Below are 20205 nucleotides of genomic sequence, written 5' to 3'. Positions count from 1 at the left end.
AACCTCAACACCGAAATGTGTCTGCGTGCATCAGGAACATGATGCCAAAAGTTTGGAATGAAAACCTGGTCAGGACTGGACGTTCACTGAGCCTCTTACCTGGGTGCTGGACGTCTCAACAAGGAAGGAAGCTGTTGGACTGCAGTAAAGGAAAGCAAGGATGGTGTAAAAGCAAAAGTGTAATAAACAGATTAATCTACACTAATGTGAGCTTTCCAGGAAACTCCATCTTATAATTCTGCATTTCTTAGAAGTCTAAAGAAGCACATCAGTTCATGGGGTCACAGGTTACGATTCCTCTTGGCATGAGTGCATATCAGGTGATCGTTCTAGAAGCATTTTGCCTGGGAAACGTGACTGCAAACAAGGATGCATTGAAATAAAATTCTACCGGTAGTTCGGTCATTCATTTTTCTCTAACGCACTTATTACACAAGCACTAACTAGCTCAACAATGCTGCTTTAATTCCCCGAGGACATCTGAATCTACACCCCCCCTCTCTTTCAGTTTGCTCATGCAAATTAAATCCATGAACATCGACGTATTTGGTATTGTAGGATACAGGGAGCTCTCATCTTTGCAAAAATAGCATCCACTTTTTTTATTTTATATGCATTTTGTACAAAACACACTGTACGAAGTCTCAATAGCCACTGTGTGTCCGGTCATGGAGTATTCGGCCAGCAAAAGTTACATAAGTTAAAGGTTACAGGACTTGAAATGACATATTTATGTTAAAAACTACTTTTTACCCTCAATTTTCACCCATGTAAAAAGGTAGACTGCTCTGTTTCTGCATTACCCTCCAGTTTTCTGAAACTTTCACAAGAAACTTTGGGTGTTTCTCTTTCTGGTAAGACCTCATATAGTCAGAATGGTTCAGAAGCTACAGCCACTTTAATTTGGGTTGGTCAATTCAGCCATTTTTGCTCCAGAACAGGAAGACAATGGAAGAGGTTGACGACAATTTATTTAGGAAGTTCTTGTAGAGCTGGTTTTGTGAGTTTTGTTTGATTTTAGGCGAGAGTTTACAAAGGAACAAGTTTGTATAGGGTTAGGGTTACTTAAAGTAAAGTATGGCTTTGGTTTGGATACCAGAATTCAATTCAGTAGGTCAGTAATATGAAACGATGCGTTTGGGAAAAACCAAGTAAGACCACATCAAATCAGCCGCACGGGAATCTACTGCTGGGCTGGAGATAGTTCAGTAAAGGACGGGAGGACAAAAATTAGGGTTTTTTTTTTTTTCTAAAGGGACCCCTCCTCCACAAAGTGAAATCAATGAGAACTGCTGAAGATTAATTCCTGTTTAACACATCCTGACACATGGGAGAGGGGCCCCAACAACAACAGGACAACAGTTCAGCTCACTGCACTGCAGCTGGGGGAGGCAGGCAGGCGACAGCGAGGGAGACACATACCACAGAGAGTAGAGAGAATGTCTGAGTCACAAAACTTCCTGATTCCACAGAGGAGGTGGAGAAACAAAAAACAAAACTAAACACAAAAAACAGAGCAGAGTCGAGGGGGAACAGAAACGGGATCAACTACAGACAGGGATGGGAACGTGAAGATAAAAATGTAAGGTAGAATTCCAACATGAAGCTCCACCTGATCCCTCCTCTCTCGGCACACACCCCCCTCCTCCACACTGAGCTCCTCGGTTGGTGTGTGAGGTCCTTGCCTTCCTCCTGCTCAGCCTCCAGAGCCCTGCCCCCAGTGCCTGACCCAGTCGCCAGCATCTCCTGCTAACCTCTGTCCCCTTTTCTCCCATTCAGCAAACATAATGCATCACTGTCACCCTCCTCCTCCTCCTCAGCCATCGCATTCATGCCGCCATCCGCTTAGCGAGAAACCCATCGTGGGTCCGAGCGACCGGCCCTCAGCCCTCCCTTGTCCATGTTCGCTTCAGCTCCCAGTGAGCAGGTTGCAGGCGTGCGTTGCAACCGGCCACACGTGTGCAGGAGACTCGGGCCACAGAGTCGACTGTAAATCTGTCAGGAGAGGGGCGCCGCCGCCGCCACACCCCTCCAGTTGGGCAGCAGACACATTCAGGACGTGGAAACGATTAGTGGAGCAGATGAATCACTGCTAATGTTGATGATCAGTTCATCATTTAAAGCCCCTTTACAAACAGCAGCCAGTTAAATCAGACAGAACTCAGGGCTGACAGACAGAACAGTGAAGCTTTCTGCTGTCGAATGATTTAGGAACCTCATGTCGCCGCAACTAACAGCAAACAAAACAGTCCCCTGACCAGAAAGGGAAGGAAGGATTATTTTAAATAGCCTTTAACCTTTCAATTATTTTCTACGTGAATAGTTTTTTAAAATGTCCAGCAGTGTCCCTGGACCTCATGTGATGTGTTCAAGGGTCTAAAATGAAACTTTTGATGATGTGATGAGTGACAAAGAATCAGCAGCAAGAAAAGTTGGAATGTCCTCCAATTTATTGTTGATTGACTACAATTTTTGGCCCAATAGGCAAGAAAAAAGCTCAATTTCAACATGATGTAGCATCTTTAAATTTGGATCAGCGTTGATAAATTTATTTTTTAACAAGAAAATCAGTTCATGACTATTGTAGTGTAAAATGTAGTTGATTAATTTTACAAAAGAGGATCCTTTTTCAAACAAAAAATCTCCACCATTCTCCAATTGAAGCTTCTTAATAGTGACTGGGTGCAGACTTTGTTTTGAAAACTCACTATCTTTTGATTATAAATGTCTTGATGTTTTCAAATGTCTTCTCTTGTTTCACCAACTTGGGACTCCTGGGACTCTTTTTACAGAAAAAAAAGTCAGATAATGAAGATAATAGTTTCTTTAAATTTAGATTGGTGTTGATAAATTAACTTTTAACAAGAAAATCAGTTCATGACTATCGCAGGTGTCAAATGTAGTTGATTAATTTTATAAAAGAGGGCCATTTGTCAAACAAAAACTCCACCGTCCGGAGGCTCCTCAGTAGTGACTTGCTGCTTATTTTATTTAGAAAATTTTACATAACTGAGCTTTAAATGCATCCATGTTTTCAAATGTGTAGCGTTAACCCCTTTCAGACACAAATCTAAATGCTGACATTGATTTCAGTGCAATCAACTCACATCTCACCTGCAGTCCACACACATACACACCATCAGCATCACTTCATTTCAACTTGTGTTGGGTTGCTGCTGTTGTACAGTGTGAGCTGGAGCTGGTGTCACGCTCAAGGACGCGCGCACACAGAAACACAACTGGCTGCTGGCTGTTTGATCAAACGGTGGACCTTCAGAGTTGCAGGGCGGCGTGTGCGCACAGGGCCACGCTGCTGCCCCCTGCAGACCCACGGCGAGACACGTTAGTGAGGATGAAGCAGCTGACAGGAGGAGTTAGATGGAAGGAGACCTAACAGGAAAGACACGAGCACGACGACCCTTCACTCTTTCACCTCACACATCCAAAGCCAACGCATGACCCAACCAGCCCAGCGCACCGACTGGCACGTTGGAGACACACAACACAAAGCTGCTGCACTTTCTTTCTCAAACCGCTCCTCTGCAGGCTGACAGGGAGGCTGTTTGACTGACAAGCATCGCCTGCCGTCCTTCCTTCCTGCTATCTGCATGTTTGGAGTAACCAAACCGGTGAAATAAAGGAAAACACAGCTACTAATTCACCCAAACATGATGCACAGCTGTTTGCGCGCCCCTGATCAACAAACATTTCGGTCCAAATTCCCTCATGTTGCGTCAGGCTCAGCTGTTGTACAGTTTCCCACCGACTGTCGCGGGCAAGTCAGCAGCCAAAGCGACGGGGAACTGTTAAATCTCACTCTATGCTCAAGTCTCAAAGTGTGCGCTCTAGCCTCCCTTCAAAAACAAACAAAAAAAAAAACTTCCACGATGCTCTGGAAACATATCAGCCGGAGACACTTCTGTGATCCAGCGGCTTGTGCGTAAAACTGGCCGAGGCTACGCGATCAAGTTGTGAAAATGTGCCACAGCGTTGAGCCGTTTTTTGCAGACAGACATGACACCTAACATGCACTTTCATCACGAACGGGACAAACCTCCGCTGTCATGCACTCCAACACCATGCACACTGTGCCCTCCGCGTCGCACCGATGCCAATATTGTGTGTTTGCACCGCCGCTGGAAACCAAAGTCACTACGTTTCCGTCCTCTATCGAAATGCAACTGCGAAAAGCAAAGTAGGGATGAAATGAGCGGAATTGTTCGCAAAAACGTGCAGCGCGGTCCTACCTGGGTGGACGTATCTCTCCCCGGATCGATAATTTCTTCTTTACACCATTAACTCTCCGCCATCTTCGGCACTGTTTGTTTAAATGGGAAACACTCCCGAAGCCCAAGAAGCCAGTTCTGTAAGTTGAGGCGTCGCGGGGGCTTCTGGGTAAGCGAGTTCGCCGCGCTGGAGCGCCGCGCTTCCGTGCGGCTCGTCCGACGCGCACACGGACTACAGGCAGACTCCACCACCACCGCACCGGGAGGGGAGGAGAGGGGGGGTGAGGCAGAGGTGAGGGCAGAGTGGGAGGGGAAGCAGGCACCGTCTGTCTCGCAGCCTGCAAACTGGTGACAGAGATGATGCCACGGTGCGTCTTTATCAGTGGAGAGCAAACACTGACCTGTTTGTTTTGGTGAAGCAGGAAAAAAAACCCGCACTTTTTTGGAGAATCAAAAGAGGCCTTTATTTGGAGGAGGTTAGATCTGAGGGTGAATTAGGGCGCCATGGTCTTATCCTTGTGTGATAAAGAGGAGTTGGTTCATTTGGATGAATTAAAGCTTCGTTTTTGTGCCAGTTCATTTGAAGCTGGGATTAGTTCTGAGACTTTAAAGAACCACGCTCAGTGGTTTTGCATGTTGTCGTCATTTCACTTTGCAAAATAATGCTTTTCTGTTTTTTTTTTGTTTGTTTGTTTGTTTAGAAATAATGAGTTTATTTTCATGCAGTTTTTCCAGGTTCAGTTAATTTAAACACGTGCAAGTTTGTACTTGTGTCTTTTAATAGACCTTTAATGCTCCTTTCATTTCATGCAAGTTTGTGCAAAAGCATTCTCAACTTTTAGCTGCAATCCAACATCATCCAACAAGGCTTTTCAGTAGCAGATCACATGCATGCAACAGTGCCTACCTGGTACAAACCTGTAAAACCGTCTTAAGATACAGCCTGGGAAAAAAAGCAGAGATAAAGTAAAACTATGTCAGTGCATTCGATGTTAGTCGATGGATAGTAGACCTCAGGTACTATATGTGGTATGGATGGCCACAATAAGGGTTAAAGGTGCCAGAAATATTTAATTCAACAAGTGTTTCAGTTATATTTCATATGTGAACTTACCTGCACCGTGCATATCCTAATATTATTACCATCATTCTTCAATAAACACATTTATGGGATTGTTACTTAAAATGTTGATGTATGTAAATTGAAAACAGACTGCTATTTAATTATCAGAATTCATAAGTCCTCAAATATCAGTGTCAGCTGGCTGCTAGCTACAGCTCCCAGTGCATGTTTGTATGTTTCTGCAACTGCAGTTTGTAAAATAGGTTTTCTGTTTTAGACATTTTGACTGTATTTTAATGTAATTTGATCCGCTTTCAGTTCATTTCCACACACAAAAGTTTTGTTAACTGTGCCCAGTTGTTTATTTGATGCATGGCCGCAAACAAAAAATGGAAACTGGCTCAACTTGCTGCAACCCAGTGTCATTCATCTTGGCTTTGTGGTGGTTTATCAAATACAAGCAAGTGTGCATTTGTGTTTTTTAACTTTCTTGCAATTGCTCGGATGAAGAATAAAATGAAATCTTGCCTGTAAGTGAAGAGTTTTGAATGCCGTAGCCTGGATGGACATCCTGGATCACACTTCAGTGTCTCACCTGCACTCTGAAAAGGAAAGTTTGTGCTAAAAAAAAAAAAAAAAAAAGTCTTAATAAATGAAGACTCAATAGTTTGCATCAGAGTTAAAATAACTTCTGTGTTCGGCCTGTGAAAATAAGGTAAACTCAGAGCCAAACTAAATTTAAGTATGAACAAATTTTTTAAACTGGCAAATTTAAAATAATATGTTGCTCCAGTGTTAAGTATGCAAGGGACTTAAAATTAAAATGACCTCAGGAAAATTTAATTAAGTCATCTCAACTTAAATTTCATCTTAATCAACTACAGCAAAAAATTGTTGGAAGGTTTCACAGTTGTCAGTTTTTAAATGACATCATGCAAAATGAAAATGAAATTTAATGCAAATTTCAGTAGTTTTGTGCTTAGTTTTCATACCATACAGAGAACAATGAAATCTAAGCAGTAGAAAAGTAAATCTGTTTAAGATCTACTTCATTTGTTGTGGAACAAATCTGGGGATAAGACATTTCTCTGATTATCTTTAAGTACTGTATTGAAATTACTTTTGTCTGTGACCTGTTTATTCCTACTGACATGTCTCTATGTATCAGTTTTGCTGTAATCTGTAGCAGTGGTTCCTAATCATTATGTCTTGTGACTTTAAAACAAGCTAACTTGAAACCTCTTATCAACTGTGAGCTTTGACCCTCTGTAGGAACAAGTGCTTTTTACCTCCTCAGACTGAACTAGTTTCATAGGCTTGAAGAGGTAAAAAAAAAAAAATTCAAAGTTTCACAACAAAATAATAATAATAATAATAATAATAATAATAATAATAATAATAATAATAATAATAATAATAATAATAATAATACATTTTATTTATAAAGCGCTAAAATAGCAAAGAATAAAAATAAAATAGTTAATTATCATATTAAGACTCATCAAATCGATATTGTAACCCTTTCAGGAGTCTCATTGTCCAGGTTGAGAACCACAGATCTGTCATTTTCCTGCAGGAGCTCTGTGGTTCAGATATATCTGATCCAAACCAGGTGTAGGCTGTAATAACAGCCCGAAACCCCCTGTGTAAGTTATGATATTTAGTTACATTTAGTTTATGTCTTTACATTTGTTATATGATTTCTATTGTGATTTTAGGTCAAACAGAGATATATCACATCTGAAAATCTAAACCAGGTGTATCATTTTTTTTTGTGCACCACACTGTGAAGCTTTCTTAAGATGCAGTCAGAAAAAAAGCAGAGACAAAGTTAAACTAAGTCAAATGTGTTCACTTTATACAGATATCAGTCAGTGGATAATGTACTTCAAACACTGTGTACGATATTGATGGCCAATAGGTAAAAAAAAAAATGGTGAACTGCAGAACAGGATTGCAAATATAAATTATTCAACAAGTGTCTCATTTACACAGTTTGTTCACCAAAGAGCAAGATTTTTGAAATGTGAGCTTACCTGCACCGCACATAGCCTAATATTGTTGTCATTCTATAATGAACACATATAGTGGAGCGTTATTTAAAATGTTGATGTATGTAAAGATGAAAATAGACTGCTGCTTAATGATCAGAAGTGATACATTTTCAAATATCAATATCAGTTGACTGTTAGTTGCAGCTTACATGTGTCAGAATAGGCAATATTTACATGAAAAACTATTAGACAATAGTTTTTAAACTTCTGTTGTGTCATTCAAATATTTTACAAGAGGCTGACATCAGTAAATGTTCACACTAGATTTTCTTGCATTGATTTATGATTTGGTTTAGTGAATGTAGAAAAAAAATGTTTTCAGAGGCTTCATTAATAACATAGAATAGCAGCGAGTAATTAACTAATATTATCTTTTTCTTAAGTAATTATTGTATTATAGATTGTGCAGTTCTGAATGTAATCTTTACAAGGGTCATTCCAGAATTGGAGGACATTTAGACTTCAAAATTTTTGAAAAATTGCCTTTCTCTTTTACAATTTTCTGCTACATATTTATCAGTAATAGGTAATAAACTATCAAAGGCTTGATTGGCTCAGCTTACACATCAGTGGTACAATTTTTATTCCGTTTTATTTGTTCTAATCACAGTAACAGGGTTGCTAATCCATGCTAATGCTAGATATTTAGCTCGCTGTTACAGCAGACCAAGAGGACACTTATTGATGGAAAACAGTAAAGAAAAAAAACAGAAAGAGTTCATCTTTTCCTGATAATATGCATAACAGGGTTGCATGAAGTAGAGTCAGACATCAATCAAGGCTGACAATGTTATGAATATATGAAAAATAGAAGAGAAGACATAGCTTTTCTCTACCCAGTCTTTTGGAAAGCTGTTTGATGATGCTAATTCCAGCGTATCATGATATTCACTGTTTTTTTCTTCTTCTACCAGCTAAAAAGGTTTTGCTAACAGGGTTGTTGGGGGACACACATTCTGTGCATAATAATTATTATTTAAAATATTGTGTTGAATTAAAAATTGTAACTGTTTTATTTGAGATTCAATTTGGTCACCAGGGGGGTGGGACTAGAGAAAAATGGCATTTTCAGTGAAACTCCAACCGTTTTTTGATATTTTTAAAAATATTTTCAAACATTCTTTTCTCCTAGTTTTTTTCCGATTTGGTCTCAGGACAAGTACATTTACATAAAACCTGCATGTTTTAGTATTTTGTACATGGATTATTTGAAATTTGATGGGTGGGACATAAAATGTCCCCCAATTCTGGAATGACCCACATTTGATGAGGAATAACGTGCAACAGAATTTTCTGTAACATGTTGCAGATCACAGAGATGCAAATTTGTATGAAAAGGCTGAGATGTTTTAAAAAACCTTTTCATATTCTGTTGTTTGTGAAACAGTCGTGAGTCCCCAAACCTAATTGTAAGACAATATATTGACAAATTATCGCATCAAATGACTTTTATTAATGATATAAATCTTATTTTATGTAACGTGTGTCTGTATCTATTACAGATTGTTGTAAACAGGCGAATGCTGAAATGTCACTTCACCATCCCAAAGCCTTTTTGAGCCGGCCTTCTGTGAACTGGGATTGTTTCGCCGGAGGCCCTGCGGCTCCTTCAGGCCACCTATCTCTTATGGATGAGGCCCATATGCAGGCTCCATATGCGAGCTGGCAGGGTCAACGTGGAGCAGTGACGTCGGAGCTGGGTGGCCTATGAACTGGGACACGTCAACACAGCACCTCGACTGCTGCCAAGATTTACAAGGCAGGGGCAGATAGCACCAAAATCTGTCACCATGGTGATACCAGGCAGACAAGAGCACAGATAGATGGATAGATAAGCTACACATACAAACACAGACACACACACAGACACACACACACACACACACACATACGGAGTGAGTGAGGATCTTGTGTCAATGACAGTGAGAATAGAAGAAGAGGAAGGTGAGAGAGAAGTGAGACAAGATGATGAGATAGTGGAGTTTAGTTTAAGGCAGTTTACAAAGACGCACAGACTAGATCACAGATAATGATAAATGGTGCCTTTTCCCTGAAGAGAAGGATAGCTGGGAAAACCTATAGGTGTTAAAGATACAAAGTAGAAAAAGAGGACAAAAGTGTGGAGCTGTTGGTGTGATGGAAGAGGAGAGAGAGCAGCTCAAAGTAAAGGTGGAACGACGACAGTTTTATTCAGGAAGTGAAGGAGAAAGTAAGAAACTGACGAAACAGGTTTGCTGAGGATGTTTAAATCAATTACCCTCTTGGGTCAGGCATAATTCATCAAGCAAAACTTAAACACCTACTAAGGAGAAGAAAATGTGATTAGAATATAGCTCAGCGACAGATCCAAAAATGTGAATGTTCCTGAAGAGCAGAAATTATGTTTAGAAGATTCTTAGAATTTAATTTCAGCCGCTGACTACTTCTGAACGAAATGTTAAGCGTTTGGAAAAGCATGACCCAAAAACATTATTTCAAATTACTACTTTTAAACATTCTACACACAAAGAAAGCAGCTGCTCGTTACACAAAGACAGGCAGTCAAATAAATGTGTATGCTTCATGTTCACCCTGTACCACACACATGCACTCAGAGACACCACACACACAGAGATAAGTCCTAGCCAAAGGATTTAGAGACATTTAAGCTTCCTTTAAAAGAAATTAGACTTGGAGCACATTTGAGGTCTACTGGCAGGCTGTGCTGAACTAAAAACTGTGAGTGTAAGAGCTTAATGCAGGTAAAAGGTTGAAAAGAAATTAACGGAAGCTGATAATGTGGACTGCAATGAGCTTTGGGGCTTTGTTCCTGTCAAATAAAGCAATAGATAAATAATAATTGTATTACATGTCCACTTTGCTGTGTATTAGTAAAAGGATAAGATAGAACTTTATTTATCCCAAAGGAAGTTCCTGTGCCCGATGTGGCTCAGAAAGCAAAATAACATACCATGAGAGTCAATGAGGCACTTAACAGAGAAGCAGTACGATAAAAGATACATGACTGTTTAAAATAAGTGAACTAAAATAATAATTAGGGCCCAACCAATCGGATTTTTTGAAGCTGATGCCGATTCTGACAATTGGCAGAAAAAAATATCGATAACCGATTAATCCGACACTAATGTTACTCCATAACAACACACACAGTGAGTTGCTGTTACAGCCTGGGTCACGTTACAGTATTTACTGACAAAGTAAAATTAAGAGTGACATGACATCATGTGACGGTTGCTGAAGACTGACAGTAATTTTAGTCATTTGAACTTTTCCGGCCTCCTTAAATGCGCACATCGCTCCTCTTTAAATGCCCCTCAACACGCAGCTGACAGAGTGATGAACGCTCATTCTGTACTCTCAAATATTTTGTACATTTACATTGTTTCTGCAGTTTCTGGGTTTTAAGCTGTTAGCTAACACTGCTAGGCTGGCCTAAATACAGCCATGTTATTGCTAACATAAACAGACAGGGAGGAACTTAAGCTAGGCTAGTACAACTTTAGCAATGCAACGTAAAGGAAAAGCATGACTGACGCAAAGAAGCACGCGTCACTCGTCATGACACATGGCAAAGAGAGTTAAACTGAAACGGGAGACATGTTGACGTCATTAGGAACTTCAGCCCACTCCTGTAATGTTGCCTTGCTGTAGCTTACTCCTGTATGTTACTGAGAAGACGGCGGTGAGGACTGAAGATTGAATGGAGTCAGAGCTCCATGTATTGGACGAACGACACAAGGACGTCATTCTGCGCGACTCTGAAACTGAACAGTATTTACTGTTTTATGATAAATTAAGAATATATTGGCATTTAATTGGCAAAACTCTGGCCGATGATCATTATTTTTGAAAAGTGCTAGAAAGGAAAACTAAGAAATACTACTGGCAATGTTTCTCATATAGTAAAGTAATATTACACATGATAATGAAATTTTACACACTGTATTTCATGCTATAGGGGAACTTCAAGCTAAGCTGGACTTTTCTGCACTGACTGTTTCTTGAAATGAGTTTGAAAAAGGCTGACACTGAAAAAGGAAGAAGAAGCCTGTACTGGAAAACTGCAACTATTCTACAGTTAATGTTTGACCATAATATTTTTTATTATCATAATTATTAGTATTGTTTAATTTTAGGCTTTGTTTTATTCCTATTTCCCATCTTCCTAACTGTGTGCTGAGCGACTGTAACACAGTAATTCCCCTACAGGCATCAATAAAGTTTTCTGATTGTCATTCTTTAAAAAAAAAAACTCAACTACAAAACCATATACCAGAGGGTTAACATTTTAATATAGATTAATCTTTTACATACATGGTTAAAACATGGACACATTAGCCAAGTGAGTGTAGTGGTTTGAGATTTCAACACCTATTGGAAATTTTGCAAAAGAAAAGAGGTGGTTTATGGCACAACTTCACCTACACCACAAATAAAGAAAGCAAAAGGGGAGGTCAACACTTGCGGTATAAAGAAGGACTTCACTGTTAGGCCTTTATTCTAGTGACTAATAATGAAACATGCCCAACTCCTCTCCTACAGTAAAACCTAATATCTTTGGTGACACCTTCACTGTTCCTCCGGTGCTCCGACGTTTTTGGAGAAATGGAATTCAATTGTCATGAAATATAGTCCTCCAGGATAAAGTGTGATCCTTTTAAGTTTCATCTAGTTCCATCAGCAGGTTAAAATGTTGATTTATCCAGTACTAAGGTTAATGTAATTCCCATCAGCCTCAGCTGTACTTTGAGCTCAGTGTTAATTCTTAACTAAATTCTAAACTAAAATATAGAACTTCATACCTGCTAAACTTCAGGATGTTTGCGTGTCCTCAAGCGTCCTTTCTCAAGTTTCTAACACCATCTACTGTATAAACTTACAAATTCTCAAGTGAATAATTTCCACATTGTTGCACAGTGTAATATTTCTATTACTTTTTCATTAGTTAAAATTTCCTGGACTTGCTATGCATGCTGTCTATTTGACTTGTAACACTTGCTGTTTGTCCTTATTGTCTACTGGATAGTGTTTACTGTAATCACCACGTCAAATTCCTTGTAACTGAAAACCTACTTGTCATTGTGCTCGTGTTACCATGCAGATGCTAGCATTTAGCTCAAAGCACGACTGGGCCCGAGCACAGCTTCAACAGAGATGTGTGCTCTTATTTTAAAAACATCTTTGTGAAGCTTTCAGAAGCTTCATTTCACACACTTTACTTATTGAGTACTGGTTCAGCTAAGAGACTTTTTCAGTAAAATGTTTTAGTAAATTCTATTGATTATTTTTGAACATAGGATGAAAAGTGTTTGTTGTGTTGACGTCATGAAGCAACCAAATGCGCACAATATTGGAACTGATGAAGGACAGATCGATAACGAGGTCATAGATCAGAAATCACAAGTCAATAACGAATTGCATGTCTGCTACGCTAAGTCATGAGGTTGCAGATGCTGCTTGTAAAATGTTGTCCTACTTTTCTGCAAATGGCTCTGAAGTTAGTGGACATTTTAGGGGACAGGCACGTCCATCCGCAGCATCATGTGGCAGATTGTCTGTTGTACCATGGTGTCTGAAACAATTTCTTAGAATCGACAAATAATAAAACAAATGGTAGAGTTTTGAACATTCAGGTGCCTGGCTACAACTTTAACTGAGACTCCAACATCCAGCAGACCAACAACTAATTGTCATTTTTCTCTTGTCATCTGTGGCATCAAGTCATTTGAATAAAGCTGCGTTTTGATGTGGTCTTTTATAGTCACTGGTCAAAGGAGTGTCTGTGTACTGGTCTCACTATCTGATCATTGTCCTGGGTGTGGATTGACTCAGTGGTCGAGAATTTAGAAAAATTAGAAAAAAGACCGTTTGCGTGCTGCAGATATATTTTTGTTTCTTGTATTTTTGATACAGGGGATCATTATTTTTGCTCATTTATTTCATTTCTTAAAAGACTGTAACTGTAATGACGACAAAACAATATTTTTTCAATGCTGTCCCTTAGTGCTGTAGTCGAGACCACCTAAACCGAGACCCAGACATGGCCGAGACCACAGTGTATCGAGACCGAGACAAGGCCAAGACTTTGAGGGGTCGAGACTGAGTCAAGACCGAGACCATATTAAATTTAACTTAACCATTTTATTCAGTACTTATTCAATGTAGTTTTTAGGCAAGTGTAAGGTTGCCTGTAATACTCTTGTCTGCAACGACAAACAACCATTCAATATGGAACGTATCAAACAAATATTTAATACGTGCGTCTTCATTTTTGTCTTGTTTTCAAAACAATATCAAGCATGCACAAATACGTACAATTTTCTACAACATATCTTAATCTAGAACAGTGGCCTCTTTATTTCTATAACACCTCAAATATTTCTTGTTTGATAAAACGGATATAACTGAACTTGGGTGAATTTTTCTTTTTTTTTTAAAGGTGTATTATTGTAAAAGAAAAAACCTGGAACCACTATTCCATAAAATAGAAAGAAAAAACAATGCCAAATATCAGCATCTAAAATGCAATGAAATATAACATGTCAATGTATCTTCAAAGAGGTCAGACACTGAAAGGCCAAACTACAAGTATTTCCTTGACAAACTGCTGAGGCAAATACTTTGTTATTCAAAGCTCACCACCAAGGATAAACACATGAAAGGGTCGTTTATAAACACTACAAACAACATGGCCCTTAAAACTTACAACATGGGAAGTGAGTTTAAAGTAGTGTTTGGTTACATTTTATAAGCATGAGAGACTGCAACATTTTGTGACCTAAACGTGCACGATGGGGTCTCATTATAATGCCCCCTCTGCTAAAAACCCTCTCTACTTATACACATATTTATTTTAATTTATATTTAAGTTACACATTTATTATGCAATTGTGTGTTTTAATTCTAAAAATTGGCACTAAAATTAAGTGTGTACATTGCCAGGCCAAGTTGCATACGTGAGATGGAACTTTTTCATAGACGGGGTGCATAATTTGAACTGGACACTCCTCTGTCACATGTGCCGCTATGTCAGAGCTAACATTAGCTAACATTGATGGAACATAAACAAAGCTTCATGTAGCCTGTCTCTTTATCGTTTATGAGAAGCGCCATGCCAACGTAAAACACTACCACATGCCTTTTCCCTATATATACATGTACACACACACACACACACACACACACACACACACACACACACACACACACACACACACACACACACACACACACACACACACACACACACACACATATATTCACAAACTACAGCTTGCTAAATTTATCTTGCTAACTTCGCTAGCGCCATGTAGCGTTAGCTTACCTTTCTTTATGCTTCCTCTCCAAGTGTCGATAAAAGTTTGATGTGGTTCCAGCCGCCTCAGTGAGCGTTGCGTTGCAGAATTTGCATATAGCGCTGGGTTTTCTTTTTGATGTTGATTTACATATAAACTGTATATGGTTAGAAAAGCCAAACTTTATTACAGCACAGTTAGCAGACTCCTTCTTCCGCCTCCCGCATTAACTGTAGCGGAGTACGTGTGAAGAGGGGCGGGGTAGGTGACAGGTCACAGCCTGTAAAAATAATCCAAATTAAAAATCAGTTAACTTATTGGTTACATTCGAGGCGGGGAGTTTTGCATCCAATCACAACAAAGCTGTTACTGAACAAATGAGACAGCTGAAGGTAGTTCAGTGCTGTCGGTGAAGCCATGGTCTTGGCTGGTCTAGCAGTAAAAATCCCGAGTCCTCTGTGCCCGAGACCGAGACAAGACCGAGTAAAAATGCGGTCGAGTGCGAGACAAGACCGAGATCTTAAAAAAGTGGTCTCAAGACCGGTCTCGAGACCGAGACCGGTCTCAAGTACTACAACACTACTGTCCCTCAACTACAATTAATGTTGGTTTAATGAGAGGAGACTTATGGCTACCTGTAGGTAGGAAAAAGACATTCAGAAATATAAAACACTATTGTATACTCCGGATAATTGTTGGTATTAAGAGTGCTGGTAATAAATGGGCCAAAGCAGGCAAAAGCACTAAAATGATCCATTAACAGACATCCATCATTTGTAGGTGTGGGGCAGTCAGACTAATTGTTTCATTCGTTAAAAATGTGACACTTATCGCACTTTGACAAAATGATAACGACATAAAAGCAAAGCTATAACAGGACTGTGGTTGGAAATGATTTCAGACCTTTGCTTACAAATAATTTAACGGAAACAGATTTATTGAACAGTTGAATGCCTTTGAGAATATGTGCTAAGTTTGCTAAATGAATATTTCTCTGTTGCATTTTGTCGTAACACTTTAATTCATTATGTCTGTTCCTGATAGAATGAAACAGCAGAGAATTGTTTCCCTATTGCCAGCTGGATTCAGGTTGCAGTTTCACAATATTTAAAGCCACATTATTATGGTACTTACTGTCCATCATTTGGAAAATTCCACAAGGTTCCCCTGAGGCTAAAAGAAAATGTAAATGGCAGAAAGTGAAATGTAATGTGAAGAAAAATGCACACTGCTTTGACAGTCAGAGCACCTCAACACTGAGCTGTGCCTTTGCGATCCAACTTGATCAGAATCCTCAAAGATACAATAAAGCACGCTTACTGCCTGATACCCATCCATTAGACCATTACAGCCTGGACAGAGGATGATAGGGCTTTATTTGTAAGGATGCAGTTTATTATGGAGGCATTTCCTCAGTGAGAATTCAAGGGACTGCAGAGAGAGTTGTGGGAAGGTGAGAGGAACAGGGAAGCTGTTTAAAATTCCAAACAGGTAGGGATGAGGCTTCAGGAGGGTAGTGGAACAGCTCCCAGCACACACACGCACACACATACACACGCACACACATACACATAAACACACACACACGCACACACACACACACACACACACACACACACACACACACACACACACACACACACACACACACACACAGATGTGAGGAGACATGGAGAAAGAAAAGAGGCAACCCATATGCAGAAAATGCTGTTACATTTGTGTGTGGATCTGAAACGGCTGGTCGGTTAATCAACCCATTGCGCCTATCAACAGAAAATTAATTAGCAACTACTTTCCTGTAATTGATTGCGTAACTGAATGCAATTATTCCAACAAAAATACCCAAGTATTGATTCATTTTGGGTTTGGGCTCTTGATAAGACAAAACAGGCTTTTTAAAGGCATCAACTCTGGCTTTAGAAAATTGCAAAGTCATTTCATTAATTTGAAGGCATTTGATTAACTTAGAGAGCAATTAATCAAAAAAAATGTTAGCTGTGGCCCTATTTCCATGTACAGCAATGAAATTACTGCAAGAATCTTCTTTATTTCACTAACACTTTATGGCACAGTGTGTTCATCACACAGCATCACTGAAAATGTCCTCTTGAAAAGATCATCACTGCCAGGTGAAGAAGCACTTTACACACGGCTAAACATATTGCCAGGATCCGCCGTCTTTATGCTCCACATTCAATAAGACTTGTGGCAAGCATGAAGATATAGGAAGGTCAAGAGGTGACCTTGCCCATACAGACACAGATGAAGTGGGCTTATTATCACTCAAATGGATGCAGTATATAATGTATTAAAATGTATTCTAAAAGGAGGGAATTTACACGAAGGTCACAAAGGAAAACAGAAGATGTGAAGATCTGTCCACAAATACAGAAGAGAAGATAAAGGTGGAGCTGTGTTAAATAATTAGTTTGTCATACCTCCAGATGGTCAAGTCTGATGTTGCTATTACCCTCTGCCTCCATTCGTGTTTGTGAACTCCACCTCAGAATCATACAATGCAAAATCAATACAACATGACTGAACAGATAAAGCAAAAACGGGGGCAGTTGTGGTATCGCTGGATTGAAAGCCTCAAGGGACGATAAAGTTGCTGTTTGGAAAAACAAAACCCACAGAGGCGAAGGAATAAGTGAGAAAGGAAGCTGTAGCCTGGGACTGTGTGTTTACCATCACATTGCACAAACTGGGTGTTGCCAAGAGAGCGCAGGCAATGAAGGAATAGATGAGGCTGTGTAAATACACGTGACCCTGTTATGCTTGTCAGATGTCCCATTTGCTGGCTGGGCCATGTGTGTGTGCAGGCACATGCATGTAGGTTTGTAAGGATTCATGTTCCAGATGCACAGCTTGTTACTGCACAGCTGCATGCACGAATAAAAAGAGCAGAAAACATTCCTGACACTGTAGAGAACATGCATAAATCATATTGCCTCTGCATTTTTGTTGATTTCTGTGTTGCTCAATGTGATTGCTTTGGGCAAAAGCTACACGTGCCGACCCCATAGCTGAGATCTTCACCGGCTGTAAAAGCTCACAGTAGCCGCTCAGTATCAGGTTTCCGTCATGCAAACAATCATAGGTAACAAAGACTGACCACAACAGTACAAACTCGGTCAAAAACAAACTGTCAATATGTAGGGCAGTTTATGAACTGCAAAAGCATTGAATAAGCATGGAACAAATTCAAGCTGCAATCAGTCTAGGTTTCTGAGCGCACAGGGACAAATTTAGAAGTGTGGAACCAGTCTTAAGCATAAAATCCTGATTTTGTATGCACTCAGTTCAGCATGCTCTCATGATTTCCCCTGCAGTCTTGGCAGACTCTGTGCTTCTGGGAACTTCAGGAGAGGCAAAAGATTTTGGATAACATGCCTCAAATGGACTATGACTGTGCTGGCTCACATCTGTTCCATAGTTGTGCCGGTAGGCAAATGGCAAAGTGACCGGGCCACAAAAAATGTAGCCGTTAGGAAATGAATGACTGCAAAATTCACCTGCACGTCGTACAAAAACTGCAGTGCTACAGGCTTGTTGATGTTCTTCTAGTGGCTGAACTGCTGCAAAAGTTCATTCTGTTGCAGGAGCTCACCGACCATTACTGCAGACGGGGGAAATGCACTCGGTCGAAATAGCTGGGTTGCTGAGTTTCACACAGTATTTTTAAAAAGAATGTGTGCCCCAGTGACCGTTGTCTCCTGTGTTGGTACTGCATTTCCCTTTTGTGGAGCAGTTCATACTCCTCAAGGATCCTAAATAAACCTTGGTGCAACTCAACTAAAAAGCTGCAATCACTTCCTGCATTTGAGACTGACTTCCAGCTTCTACAGGTCAAAGACATCAAGATGACTTGCTAGCAGTCAGCGGTGACATATTTATACATCAAAGGTCATCAAATTGAACTCCTCACAGCCTTCGTCACCCTAAGTGAGCAAAACCACTAACAGCAGTTCAATTGAAAGGAATGGATTTTACTGCAACTGGGATCATATAACAATATACGCTCACTGGCCTCTTTATTAGGTATGTCTACCTTGCTAGTACCAAATTTGACTCGCTTTTGCCTTCAGAACTGCCTTAATTTTCTATGGCATATATTTAAGTGTTGGAAATGTTCTTCAGAGATTTTTGGCCTGATTGACATGATAGCATCATTCAGTTGCTGCAGATTTGTTGGCTACATATCAAGGATGCAAATCTTTTGTTCCACTACATACTTAAAGTGCTCTGTTGGTTTGAGATCTGATATGGAGGCCATTGGAGTACAGTGAACTCATTGTCATGTTCAAGAAAGCAGTTCGATATGATTTGAGCTTTGTGACATCTGTTACCCTGCCAGTAGTAGCCATCAGAAAGTGGGTACACTTGTTATGGCAGGTACAAAAAGGCTCAGGAGCAGGAAATGAGACTGCAGTCAAAAGATGTTTTAACAATGCTTTATTTACAACGAAAAGGATATACAGGAACCAGAAATAGAACTCTAACTAAATTAAACCAAGAAAACCAGAAACCATGTAGTGGTACAGAGGACAACTACATGAGAATGAAAACTTAACTATGGTTAACACACGTATGTATTACCAAGGCAGGAGAACAACAAAAAATACAAGAACTAACCCAGCTTAAACTCAAACTAATCCTGAACAGAAATCATAGCATAAAAAACAATTAATTACAGAATGCAGATTGTAAAAACTCAATGTACAAAATATTAAATTAATAGTCTGGTGATACCAGGGCTTGGAAACTTAGTTGACAAGTAGGGATACAGTCCTTGGCCTGGCTTTTCCCAGCTCTCTCCCTTTTCAGGAACTCAACACGTGGAAGGTAAGTAACCGTCCAAGAGTTCGTTGAAGGTAGGTATTTCTCCCAGAGTGTTCCATCCAAGATGAAGCCTGTGGTTTCCAGGACGAAGCTGGCGAGAAGTGGAATCCTCCGTTAGAACAGAATCCAAAGCAGAGCGGAGGACCAGCAGACTTGAAGATCCCAGACACAGCAGGCAGGAGTCAGCTTCACTAAACACAAAAACTAGGGTTAATAAAAGGCCAAAAAGCTGGTGGCAAAGACAGTTCTACTCCCCGTACTGACTGGAGATTAGACAACAGTCCAGCTTGAATGATGGTTGCAGTCTGCTTTTATGGAGACGCCCAGAGACCAATCACTCAGCTCCCACCTGCAGCTCATCTGCTGATTGTCATGCACCACACCTGCTGCCAGCTTCACCACGAACACACCTAGGAGAGAGAGAGAGCAGGGCCGAGGGAGGAGAGAGCACTACCACAGCCCACAGCCTTAAGCTGTGGCTGTGACAACACTGTGGTCAAAAAAGGATGGACATTGTCAGCCACAACACTCAGGTAGGGTGTGAAGTATTAACAATGCTCAATTGGTACTAAGGAGGCCAAAGTGTGCCAAGAAAATATTCCCACACCATTACACCACCGCCACCAGCCTGATACAAGGCAGGATGGATCCATGCTTTCAGGCTTTGTCCACCAAATTCTCTCTATCTGAATGTTGCTACAGAAATCGAGACTCATAAGAGCAAG

At 40.1% G+C, this 20205-nt stretch overlaps 1 protein-coding gene across 2 annotated transcripts in view; it reads right to left on the bottom strand.

Moving 5' to 3' along the window:
• Positions 1-4401, bottom strand: part of LOC111574181 (nuclear receptor coactivator 3-like) — a 68692-nt gene extending 64291 nt beyond the window's left edge. The window contains exon 1 of one of the 2 annotated variants that reach the window (XM_023278618.3): positions 4248-4401. The gene's annotated coding sequence lies outside the window, so the exon portion shown is untranslated. Of the gene's footprint in view, positions 1-4054; positions 4075-4247 lie in introns of those variants that run through there. The other variant, XM_055013030.1, reaches the window with a different exon arrangement.
• Between the last annotated feature and the right edge of the window lie 15804 nt (positions 4402-20205).

This window comes from Amphiprion ocellaris, chromosome 8, assembly GCF_022539595.1.
Source record: "Amphiprion ocellaris isolate individual 3 ecotype Okinawa chromosome 8, ASM2253959v1, whole genome shotgun sequence".
Lineage (NCBI taxonomy): Eukaryota > Metazoa > Chordata > Actinopteri > Pomacentridae > Amphiprion > Amphiprion ocellaris.
The sequence above is the reverse complement of the archived record's forward strand: the minus strand, read 5'-3'. Positions and strand labels throughout refer to the sequence as shown.